Consider the following 12,144-nt stretch of genomic DNA (forward strand, 5'->3'; position numbering starts at 1 on the left):
CTATTACATGTATTTATCCAAAGTTCCACACACCTCACAGGGTATGGGGAGATAGAGTACAATCATAAGCTTCACTATTATGCCAGTGCAGATCATTTTCATGTTAAAATTCAGCACATGAAACTTAGGGAGTTGGTCAAAACTATAGATTGCATCTGTACAAGCTGACAGAGACAACTTAAAAACTGACATTTTGATCTATCACCGTTGTCACAAGTTAAACTTTTCAAATTCTGATGAAGCAACTTGAAATTACATCAGCTTCTCCTCCACTCTCCCACCACAAACACTACTCCAGTCTACTGAAGTACAAAGAACAAAAGTTTAAATGATAGCCAGTCACAAATCTGTATTTTCAAGTTACTCCCACTTCAAAGCTGGGCCACCAACCTTTCCAACAATAGAGCAAACACACCCCAAGAATAAATGCATTTCTAATTTGTTGTCATAACCTGGAATACTATTAAGTAGTAACAAACTACCTTGCTTTTGGATGCATCTAAGCTAAACTTAGACATTTAAATCACTATATTCTGCCATAGGTTGAGCTGCTGCTTCTAGCTGCCACAGGTCTGGGCTTGCACTAGTCACATCCTGCATTTGATGTTGTCAACAGAAAGCCCAACTCCTTATCAAGTAGGCTTTTTTACCAGGCAGATCATCTACATAAAGCAAGGATGGGGGTTCACAAGCCCCAGCTCAGCAATGTCTCACAGGGTTAGGTGAAAATTGGAGGAGATACAGTACCTTGCATCTCCTCTACTTGTCACACTCAGTGATCTCTGAGCAGCATTCCTGAATCCATGGGTACAAAACTGAGTTTTTGAATTCCTTGACTCAGTTACTCAAGGCTCAGGCATGGCAGGTTAACATCTTTAGAATGCCTAAAAACTATCTCTCCTGGTAGATGTAACATTTATGACAACACAGCTAAAATCAGTGGTACGAAAACTGAACACTTGTACATCCTTCTGCACTTCAATTTTTCTCCTCAAGTTAGCCTTTAGCTGGCAACTAGGTATTTTACACAAAAATCAGGTATTTAAAGTCATCTAGCCTAAAGCAATACAAAAAATAGAGTAAGGAAGAATTGTCTCTCTGCTTTTAAAGAGACACCCTCAGTGCTGACTGTACTTCCAGAATAGGCCTTCTCCTTTGCTGAGAGACAAAGTCTATTTTTTCAAGTACTTGACACAGGACAGCCTGTGTACCTTCGCTTCCCTATGTCAGTAGTGCTGTGACATTGTATTTGTTTACTCCATGAATTTATGTAGATGGCCATTCTCATTGAACCAAAGTTTCAAAGTTTAGCAAAATGTACTCTCTGATGAGGGCCACAGCTTCCACCTGGTAGGCTTCAAAGCTGTGTTACAGCAAACACACTCAAGTAAGAATATTCTACCATTCAGATGTAGCTGGACTTAAAATATTCACAGTTACTCTGAACACAAATACAAGGTTTTGAAAAACAACTGGAAAATAGTGTCTCTGTAAGCTGTGGGTGCTTAAACTTAACATTTGAAGGCAGGCAATAATGCTCAAATTGTAACGGTATTAAATCTTGAAATCATACTTCAATAATGATAGGACATCAGCAGATTCCAGAAGCAAAAGATTTCGGATTTTGACAGCAGAACTCTAGACACTTGTTTCTGTTTCCTGGCTCACAGAAGAGAGGTCATTCATATTTTATTTCTGTTTTGTTAAACCCAAGACTATTTAAATTGCTTTTAAGTAGCATCCAAACAGATTGCATCATTGCACAAATTTAACAGAAAGTGTTTGTAACGATAGAAGACTATTACCCATAGAAGAAAACTATTAACTAAGATGAAAGCTTGGTTATTATTATTGCCTTGCTTATTTACAAATAACTACACAGGTGATATGGTTATCTAAACACAGAGCTCTTCCCTTAAAACTTCCCTTTCTCCAAAATTATCAAAACTTGCTAGTCCCCTTTTCTCTCCTCTGTCCCTCTCCCAAAATAGTAAGGATATTTGCAAATATGGAACAGTAAATGATTTTAAAGAGACACTTGCAATGCTATGAAGTACAATATTACCACTCAATATGGAGATGCTGTACTTCAGTACTGAACCCAAAAAGCATTTTCTGTAAGCCAAACCCCATCAGCATGTTCCAGTTCCTTCCATAGTGATGCAGCAGGGGAATGGGAGAGGAGGTGTGGAAGAGGAACCAATGCTTAGGTGTATGCACCATTACTGAGAAACTGAGAATTCTCAGTGCTTATCTGAAATACTCTACCCCATCACAGTGGGCCTTTGTCAAGAGACATGAATTCCAGCTGAAAACCAGAAGGGTGATCTTAAAGAAGTTAACTAATAAAACCTGTACTATTTGGCCTGGCAACAAGGCTGTACATACTTTCAGTAAGTGCCGATACTAAAACATCAACAGAAGAAAATGAAGAGAGGAATAGTATTGAAACAGTTAGCAGGCAAACAGTTAAGAGAAACTTTCAGGCTGGAAACTAGATGATCCTAAATTTTGAGACATGACATGCTGAAAGAGTATCCCAGGAGGACTAAAGAATTAAAAAGGCAAGTATGACATTGTCCTTACAGACAACTAACAAGTTCTGTTGTCCTACTATGCCCACCAGAGAGGAGATGCTCATGCTGCTCAGCTACAAAAATCTCTTTCAAGGCTCAGTTCCTACAAAAAGCTAGTCCCCCCTTTGGGCCTTTTGGCTAAGGAAGTAACTAAAACACCATTCTTGCTATAGTAACAGACATCCTCTTTCTCAGAAGGTGTAAGAAGTTAGAGAAGACACTGCAAAGAAGACAACACCTCTATTATCTACAATTTGAGAAGCTTTTCCTGTCTTTCTTGTCCCATGGTACCTACCACTGAAGCTCTGTTATGACTGAAGAGAGGAAACTTGTGCCCACACCTTCTCCTGGGAAAGAGGAGGGGAGGCAGAAGACAGTCCTCCACAAAGCAAGTTATTGGAGTAAGCAGCAAGTTCTAGGATTTAAAAATAAAAAACCACAAACCATATACCACCCTTTTGGATAGGGTTAGTCTGTGCAGAGGTTGTTTACCCAGCTTGATCCTTCTATTGCTGTGTCACTCTGTGCCCATATGTTCATGTTTGATATCTGCCACATGGAAGGGGGGGGGGGGGGAGCAGGGGGGAGGAAACTTGCCAAAGTTAATATATTCCAAAAACCAAACCAGTTATTCCATTTGTGGAAAGAGCTCCATGTAGAACCAGCAGAAAAAAAACAGGAATCCTATGAAAGTGCTGAGAAATTTTGTAACTGAGTTGCTAACATTCAACTCAAATGATGTTTGAGTGGGTTACACAACAGAGAAAGTCAAAATACTAACTGAATTCTGCTGTTAGATCAATTGGCACTATCACCTGTTATCTGGTTTTGATTTGCCATCTTACTGAGCTGACCTTCCAAGTAGCCTGACATCATCTTGGTGAAGGAAAACAGTATTGCAAATCTGTGAGGCTAAGAAAGAAACCATTTCTTAGCTGAAGGGGAACAGCTTTTAAATTAAAACACTACACAATTCGGTAATGCAGAGCGATCTACATGGCTTACTTGTGATAAAAGTTTTCAAGATACTCCAACACTACTAAAATAGGTCAAAAATTATTTCAATTAAAATTAATTAATTAAAATAATAGTACAGATGAGTCCTAATAGGGTTGCAAGGTAGATGTGAAACCAACAAACAGATGTGACAAACAGAAGCAACACTAGTTTAGCATAGGCAGACTGCAGAGAACAGGTTGAGGGAGTGTTCCTGATAACACTACAGGTACTACCAGCAAGAATCACAGTTTGCATTCAAGTGTGAGATCTCAATCTGATATAAACCCAAGACTTCATCTGAATAAAATAACGAATGAAGAATTTTTGAAAAACAGATGATACAATTTTTATCCATTACTTGTTACTTAATAGGAATCTACTTTATTTAAACTACAAGAAGAGTTTTAACAGCTTTTGGCTACGTCTGTAACAGAGGAAAAGCAGGAAATACGCTTTACTCCAGGCAATCTCTGAAGTCATGAAGCATAACAACAAGTATGGTCACTGCACTGTAGTTTGAAAGTGATAGATTGAGATTACTTGGCCTATCACGGCAGCAGAGTCTCAAAGGCAACTTCACGTTTTGTTAAAGTGTAGTCCCAAAAATTAACTCATGACTACTTTCCTATTTACCCCCAGTTTTTAAAGTTCTCAGGTTCTAGCTTAATTGCGCTCTTCTCCATAAAGCACAATAAAATTGGAATTGTCAGTGCTCATTCTGCTCCAACTCTGGTTTGAGTTGGATAATACATCAAGAACCTCTAAACTCTTAAAAAAAACAGTATGGTCACAGTGCTCAAATGTCAACATTAACCAAAGGCATTAAAGTGGTACTATTCCTTCACATGCTAAATTTCATCTTTCCTCTTCACAGCTAATCTGAAGAGAGCTCCCTCTCTACCCACTCCATGCAGCATTTAAATGTGCAGACTGAGGTGTGCAATGGCATTTCCCTTAACATGCTTCTTCCAATTCTAGTGACAAAGTGCTGGTGAAAGTTCTGAGGGGCTGTCCAGAGTCAGGTATCCAGCAAGGCTATGTTCATTTGCAAGTCTACAAATACACAGCAGAACTGTATCAACTTAAGAACTGCCATGGAAGAAATTTGACAAACCCATATTTCCTATCTTACTTTTGGCAAAAGAATGTATCTGTTCTTCTGCCAAACTTCTTGTAACTGAGTAAGGGAGTGAAACTAACTTCTTAATCCACCATCTTAAGGTATAATTCAATTTTTAATTTTTATTACCAGCCTTTTATTGTAGACTATTATCTGCTAAATATAAAGGCAGAATATTACCAAAGTTAAGATATGGCAACATCCATTATTATATGAACTTGGAAAACACTAGAATAGACTGCAGCAGATCTTTAAAGTACAAGCTGCAACACTTGAATTTTTGACTTAAAGTTTGCCGAAGTTATGCAGCTTCCATCCCCTTCATTAAATGAGATTCAGCTGAAATTGTGTTTTCTCCAGATGTTTAAGTTAAAGATCTCATATGTACCTACCTAGCTATGCAGCTGCTTCACAGGTGCCATTCACTCAGGCTTATTGACACAGCTTATGACTGTCCTTGTTCAGCTGAGCAATTTCCTACCTTCCCCTCACCCCTGTGCACTGGACCTGAAACAACTGCAATGCTCAAGACAAGTGAAGTTTTAAGGAGAAATTACAGTTTGCAGTCAGTCAGTTGATTACAAAAAGTGTATCCCCAAAATAAAGAGGAAGAAAACACACACTCTCTAAGGAAGACAGAGTTCCAAGTTTAAATTCAGCATACAGCCTATTAACATGCCCCTCAGTTACTTTCCTCATTTGTCCTCTTTAAATGCACAGCCACATCTCACCTGTGATCAGAAGATTCAGTTACACTGCACACACCTTCCAGGACAGGACACTCCCTACACTGAATAAGCTAATTACATAAGGGATTTGACATTAGAAGACACAGAACATTATTAACTTGGATAAGATGCCATCCTCTAGCCCTGACATTAACCATATCTTACAATATTACCTCGTCCAAAAACACTCATCTACCACATATTCCACAAAGGCATATATAATGTAAAGAGAGCTTCTCCTCACTAACTGCAGGAGTTAAAGTAAGCAACTAATCATTATACCAGTATCAAGGACATGTAATTCAAGTCCCTTGATGAGTGGGTGGGATGCAGGTGTGTGTTTTTCCTTTTCTTTAGGGCTGGAGGGAAGGGGGAGGAGGGCAGCCATGGGGGATATTGGAGTCCTCCCTGACTAGCGTTACTATGCATTGTTTCCATCTTTTCTTTTTTGGTGCCTCAACTCATTTATGTTGCTCCTGATCCTACAAAAACTCAATGTTTTCAACTCAGAAGATACTATACAAGAGTGTATTTATTTACATGTTTATTTACCTGTACTTTTACATCTAAGCAGTCTTGGACTAGAGCAGAGGTACAGACCAGACTTCAAATGCATAAAAGCCCAGGTACAGCAAGATCCTTTCTCCTGCCCAGAGGTGCTAAGATAAACTATCACAAGCTCAAAGTAAGACAAGTAAGACAAGAAGGAGAAAAATGAGGGAGAACAGAACAGCATACATGCTTTCTAAAAGACAACACAGCTAAATCTACACCTAGTTACCTTGGGGCATGAGTTTGTCACAGATCTATTTTTCCTATTAGTTTTACTATTAAAAGCTACACCTGAAAATCAAGGTAAAAAATTAGTTACTGCTCTGCATTAACAAAAACTGGTATTAACCATGCTTCAAAAGCCAGCCACAAAACTGACAGAGGTGCACACTGTCAGTATTAAGTCTAATGCCCATCTCAGGGCTTGACAGCCTTCTGAAAGTTTAACACTTTTGTTCCCAAAAAAACCACATATACCTCAGAAAACAAAGAACACATTTGTATTCTTTTATTTCCAGCTTTACAAAAGTCTAGTCTTTGCCCTTCTTTACATTAAGTTTAGCTATTTAGACTTCATGAAACACAACACAAGTTGTCAGCAACAAGTTCCTCTGAAAGCAGAATAAAAGTGAAATATACTTTGCCTTTCAGATCTTAAAAAAAAGCCATCTTATTCGAAAAGTACCGGGGACCTCAGCTTCCAATTTGAAACACCAAATTGCTCCCTACAACTCAAGGTTCACATTCTAGAAGATGACTCAGACCCTTTCATACCTTTCAGGAAGGTCAGATCTTTGCAGTTCAGCATGTGCATTTTCTTGTGGACACTGTCAAAGCAAATCATATAGAAAACACTCAAGAAAATGGGATTTTTTTCCCCCTCCAGTCCATAAGCCAGCATAGTATTACTACACACTGATAGAATCATTCCAGTTTCTTCTCCAAAAATACTTTTGTATGTTTGTAAGGTTTGGGGTTTTTTCTCCTTTCTTACTACTGAAGAAAACAGACCTCCTTTTAGCAGGCTGTAATCAATGAAAAACTACTCAAGGGTATAAGAAGTCAAATGTGAGAAGGGCCAAGTAACATCCTGAGGTTTCCAAAGAGGCTTGTATGAGTCCTTACAAGAGAGGCTTTTCTGCAGCAACTGAGGGCAACCATGGCTTGAACATCATTGCTAATATTTCTCATGTATATTGAAGTCCAGTATTAAACTATCATGATTAACCTTTTTGATAATACACCTAAGTTTTCCATTTCTCCTATATGAAAACAGTATTTCCATTTTTCCTTACAGAGTTGACCATCTACTGCTCCCAGGGCAGTCTGCTGCCATATTTGTACCAAGTACCTTCTTGAATGAATTTAGACTGGCAACAGTCACTACCTTGCAAGACAAGCATCATAACAGACAAGGAAAATAAAGAGATTGGTTCTCTGTGCTTGAACCCTGACTGCCAGACAGAACTGAAGGAGAATGTGCATATTTACCCAGTTGGACTCTACCAACTTGATGGCAGGATGAGGAGAACAATTGCTCCTCAAACTGATCTTCATACAAAAGCAACCATTGCTGGTATCTGAAATCAGGCAGAAGCCAGCTGACTTAGCCCTGTCCTCCACAGACACTGTACATTTGATAGGTAGCTAAAATGTCTCCGTTTGCAGAAGAAAACTTTAAAACATTAATTCAGCAACTGTTTTGTTAAAAAAAGCAATCCTGAGACAAGTGGCTACATACAAGCATTTTTGTCATTATTGCTCACCACTGAGAACTCTGAAAATAGTTGTGCTCCTTGAGAAGCACTTAATTTCACATAAACTGAAAAAAAACTACATGAGCAGGAAAAAAAAAAAGTTAGTATGATTTTGCTTTGCAGTTACCAACTTCATGTCCCAAGTTAAAACTGATCTATGGAAACCCCCAGCAAGGAGTTGCTTCATATACTACCATAAATCTGTTGTGATACCATGTAGTAATTAAAATATTAACAGCACATTTAAAATATTACTTTTTCAGAAAACTAAGCATACTCACCCAAAGCTAATATATTACTATATTAAAAAAAAAATATCCACTGTGGTACCACCTTCAGAGTCACTACTGAATGGGGCAGTGATACCTTGATGAAAAGAGTATAACAGAGTCAACCAAGTGCTTTATAGGGAGTGTTACTAATTTGATAGGTGATGAACAGGACACTGATCATCCAACAGGCCAATGGGAGATCCCAGAAACACCCTGGGTTAAGTTTTTGCCAAAGCTCTAGTTCACCATGTTGTACAACTTTAGTATTTGATTATTGATTTTTGTCACAAAAATTTAGTCTCAGTGTGACAAAAGACAGATCCATGACCAAAAGTGTTCCACATGATGCTAACCAAGTAGTTTGTTAGAAAACATAGCATGGCCTATAACTACAAGATTAGCACAGATAGCTGTGAGATTCATTTAGCTGCAAATCAGGCACAAACACATAGTTTACTTACTAACTTTCCTACTTCTGCTTCAGCTTCATCACTTAGAAACAAAAGGAATTTAGTCAGGGTAGGCTTCTGGACTGGTGCAGGTAAGTAACTGTGTAAGGATCCACATGGAAATTGATCATGTCTCCACTGGTGGCATTAAAGACAAATGCATCTTATTTTTGCTAAGCTGCTGCAGAAGGAATAGTGTTGTTGTCACCTATGGCTTTAGGCCTCAAATTTAGGAATGATTTTATAAGAAAAAGTTTTCATTACAGGGTTTTTTTCTGTAATATTTGCACTCTGGGTTTGAAGACAGTCAAAGTACAATACAAAAAGGAAAACTAAAAACACAAAAAAAAAAAAAAAAAACCAAACAAACAAACAAAAAAAAAAAAAAACAACAATAAACCAACCACACAAAAACTTGTGCATGATTCCTGATTAGGAATGACAACTTTGATTATTCATTTACTGGGAAGATGCAGAATATTTCCCCTAATGGTCACTTTGACCTGAAAAACTTTTGCAAGACATGAAAAGACTCCATTTTCATAAGCTCTTACTCAACAGGTTGGCACTCCTACTGAAGTAGATCTGCTATATTAATATATTAATAAGCAGTAATGTCACACTGTGGATGACCTACAATCTTTCTACTAACAGCTAAGACACGTTTAGGTTCCTACCTAGGCAACCATCTGGAGACTGAAGTCTTAAAGGTTGTTAGCTCAAGTTTACTACTCATTTTTCTCAGAAAAACCCTAAGAAGGGAAAAAAAAAAAATCTGATTACCTCTATTTCTAACACAACAATAAGACACACCAAACAATAAAACTTAAAAACACCTTTGCATTTAAGATCAAAAGAACTGAGCTGCTCACAATCAGCTGCATTTTAAAAATACAGAAACTACTACAAGTTAAAAACATGTATATTGCCAAAAACTTTAGGCATAATTTTCAGAATTTATTCACCAGACCACTGTTTTAAATTTCTTAGTTCAAATACAACATATTTTGTTAAAATATCAGCTGCAAAAACTGAAATACAAGCATTTTCATAAACACATTTAACTCCTGTTGATATTAATTAAGTAGGCTGCCAAAAAATATAAAGACAGTTATTTTTCCAGCACCTTCGTGTCCATTACATATATTTTTGCATACATAAAATACAACTTGCTTAAAAACTTATAGCTTAACAAAAATCTTAATAAATCTCAGAAACCTCAGAAATCAAATACTAAAAAAAATTTTAAAAAAAATTTTAAAATAAAAAAAAACCCAACCCAAAGCAGAACCCCAACTCCGTACAATTAGAACTCTAGTTCTGAGAGTGAAGAGGGAGAACTGAAGAAACTACACCAGAGATAAACAGAAATAATCACAGGAATGCTTGCTAGCTTTTGAAGTCTTATAAAAGTATATCTTACAAAAGTATTTTTCACAAGAAAATCTTTATTTAAGTGCTCAGAAGTCCTCTTCTTTCTCATTATGATAGATGTACTTGAAATTTATCAGCTGGTTACTACTCAATTCCTCTTCATGGCAGCCTTTAAAGCACCAGGAAGCTCAAAATTCGTATTACACAAAACAAAGCAGTGGAAGTTGGTCCGAGTTAAGTTTTGCATTACACTGTTAAAAGCTCTGAATCAGTATTATTTCTGCTGAACGAGACAGGAAGAAAAAAAAAAAAACAACCTGAACTCTTTTTAGAGGAAAAAAAGAATTTAAAACAAAAATTATTACTGGATTGCTACACATAACAAAAACACTCCCAAAACAAACTACAGACTCTCTGAAAGCGTTCCTAAGTTCTATGCCAGACTTACAGAATAAATTTAGGCCAGTACCAAGCACTCATTTCTTCCCCGTGTGTAAATGCGACACAATCAGGCCTCACATGCAGGCCTCTCTCTCCAACACAGGCAGGACCTTTGTTCGATACGTCGATGTTTTTCCCCCAAAGCCCTTGACATAACTTTCCATTCTTTCCCCTATTATTTTCCGGTTCCCCGTCTAGACTTTGGGACTGCCGAGCCGAGCAAACCCCCGCCTGCCGGAGAGCCCGAGCACTCGGAAGGGGGAAGGGGGAACAATAAAAAAGTTGGACACAGGAAGACAGGCCTGCAGCTCTGCCGAGAGCCCCGGCCTGGGTTCCTTCCCCTGCCCGGATCCCCGGGGCAGCAGGCGGGAGCCCCAGCGCCAGCGGCCCCCTCGAACTTGTGCCACGACCCAGCCCCCCGGGAGAAGGGAAGGAGGAAGAGCCAGGCAGGAAAGGCAGAACCCAGCGTTTGATCAGCCTCCAAGTACGACGCATTATGCAAGCAAACGCAAGGACCAGGCAACTTGCTTCTTGACTGAAAAGAAAAACATCAGCTCGAAAACATTTAGCTGCGAAAATAATCCCTTTCGTGGGCAGCCAGCTTTGTGACTCCGACCCCACGGGCGCCTCCGTTTTCTGCCCACCTTCTTCCTGCCCCCAAAAAAGCTTGTGAAATATGGACGTCGGCCGATTGTTTAGCATTTTTACCGAGCTGGGCAGGAGGGAAAGAAAAAGCTATTTTTTTCCTTTAAGATATTCCCTAGCTTCTTTAGAAGGGAACAAAAAATAAAAGGGGGGTGGGAAAGAAAGGACCACTAAGGAAAAGGGGGCCAAGCGAAGTGGGGGAGGGAAGACAGGGAAGGGCATCGAAATCGGCACGGCAGTGTCAACACTGACACTACCCTTTTGTATCAGCAGCCACACAGGGCCCGCCGAGGGGCGGCCGCGCTGCCGCCCCCCTCCCCGCCAGGCGACCCGGGAGAGGCCAAGGGGCCCCCGGCACCCCTGCCCGGGGTGGGGGGGCGAGGGATATCCCTGCAGCGGGCTCAGGGACTGCCTGGCCATTTTGTCAGCTCCGTTTCCACCCCTTCCTTGCACGGCGAGGGCCCCATTCCACCCCTCCGGGCCGCCCCATACACTCACCAGCACGGCGCCGCGTCGTTCCCGGCTCCCATTCGCCCCCCCACCCCCATCCGCAACAATGCTCCGGGATGGCGCCGCTCCCCTCCCCCTGCCCCGGGCCGCCAGGAAGGGCAGCTCGGCTAATGCCAGGATGACACAACAGGCCCGGCCCGGAGTCGCCGAGGGGCCCAGCGAGCGCCCCGCCGCCCCGCGCCCGCCTCCCCGGCGCCCCCCGACCGAGCGGAGGGGCCCCGGGTACCTAGTTTGTCCCGGTGCGGCCTCCGCAGACGCTCCGTGCCTCCCTCCTCCCGGCAGCAGCCGCCTCGCTTCCCTTCAATTATCAGCTGAAGCCGCAGCACCGAGCGACGCCTCGTCCGCCGCCTCCGCCGCCGAACCCCTTCCAGCGGCGCGAGGGGGAGGCCGCGGGACTACTTTCTCCCGGCGCCGGGGCCCCGCCGGGGCCCGCGCGCGCCCCGGGCCGGCGGGCGGCCCCTGCCCCGGCTGCCGCCCCCCGCGCAGCCCCCGCCGCGGCCCGCAGCGCGGCCCGCTCGCTGCGCTCGCCGGAGCCGCTGGCGGCGGTCGGTATCCCTCCGCCGGGGTCGTCACCTCGGGTCCGCGGGAATGTCCCCCCTCGGGGCGGCCAGGGGGCGGCCGGGGCGCGGGTCGCTGGTGGCACCGGCGGCGGGGGTCAGACCCTGCCCGGCACCGCGGGGCCGCCGCGGCTGCTCCTTTAAGAGGGGGCCGGGCTAGCGGT

At 41.8% G+C, this 12,144-nt stretch overlaps 1 protein-coding gene across 9 annotated transcripts in view; it reads right to left on the reverse strand.

The window, feature by feature from the left end:
• Positions 1–11,798, reverse strand: part of TRIP12 (thyroid hormone receptor interactor 12) — a 76,910-nt gene extending 65,112 nt beyond the window's left edge. For 6 of the 9 annotated variants that reach the window (XM_063166873.1, XM_063166872.1, XM_063166869.1 and 3 more), the window contains exon 1: positions 11,650–11,798. The gene's annotated coding sequence lies outside the window, so the exon portion shown is untranslated. The other 3 variants (XM_063166866.1, XM_063166867.1, XM_063166865.1) reach the window with 3 other exon arrangements.
• Between the last annotated feature and the right edge of the window lie 346 nt (positions 11,799–12,144).

Source organism: Melospiza melodia, chromosome 12 (assembly GCF_035770615.1).
Source record: "Melospiza melodia melodia isolate bMelMel2 chromosome 12, bMelMel2.pri, whole genome shotgun sequence".
Classification (NCBI taxonomy): domain Eukaryota; kingdom Metazoa; phylum Chordata; class Aves; order Passeriformes; family Passerellidae; genus Melospiza; species Melospiza melodia.